Source organism: Penaeus monodon, chromosome 33 (assembly GCF_015228065.2).
Source record: "Penaeus monodon isolate SGIC_2016 chromosome 33, NSTDA_Pmon_1, whole genome shotgun sequence".
NCBI classification, from domain to species: domain Eukaryota; kingdom Metazoa; phylum Arthropoda; class Malacostraca; order Decapoda; family Penaeidae; genus Penaeus; species Penaeus monodon.
The window spans coordinates 21072395-21073352 of record NC_051418.1 but is presented as its reverse complement, the minus strand read 5'-3'; positions in this window follow the sequence as shown (position 1 = coordinate 21073352).

Below are 958 nucleotides of genomic sequence, written 5' to 3'. Positions count from 1 at the left end.
TGCATGCATGCCTGAAATCTCCTGCAACATATGATGCTGATGCCCATCTCTCATGCATACATTGCATCTGCAGGCCTGCACTTCTGCTACATATGCAGCATGCAGGGCCCTCCCCCTTTTGTGCATATATAATAGTATGTATGGCCCGCTCTTATAACATATAGGTCAGTCCAGCACGGCTATGTATGCTTTTGGGCATGCATGTGTACTTTATTTTGCATGTGTGTGCTTCTTGTGTGCAGCAGTTTGAGTTAGATTATGTACTTATTTGGTGTTTTTGCTTGTTTTGGTGTGTATGCAAGTATGGATTTGTCATGGATTTCTTGTTCATGTACTTTATTTCAGTTCATAAATTCCTATTTGAATACGTGTGTTTGATACACTTGTGAAGATTTTCCACATTAATTATGAATGAAACTGGCAACTGAACTTGGTAAGCATGGAGAATAAATAAATCTGATGAACTGTTGTGAAAAAGAATACATGCATAGCACATTGAATCTGGCTTTTCCGAATAATAGGGATATAGGATAAATTTCTATAGTCTTTTTGAAGGAACACTACTCCCATTCTGTACTGTATTGAGTCTAAAATAAAGTAGCAACTTATTCTGTAACTAGTACTTTCTAGAAGCTAAATAATGCATGTGGGCTATTTCAATAAAATTTAGCTTTGGGGTAAAAAATGTATTTAGTGATTATTTTTTTGGCAAGTATTAGGACCTCAGTTCTTATAAATGTAAATACAGTGCCGTAAAGGCAAAGTTGGTATATATAAAAAAAAAAACAATTAGAAAAAACAACCTTAAAAATGACGTAGTGGCACAAAGTAAATTGACAAAGTAATGGTACCAGAGACGTAGTTCTTTCTACACATTTCCTACGTCTCGTGCTAGATGTAAATCAAGTCCTAAGAGGTTGCAAAAGTTGAACTTTACCAACTTAAAATAGTCTTAGAC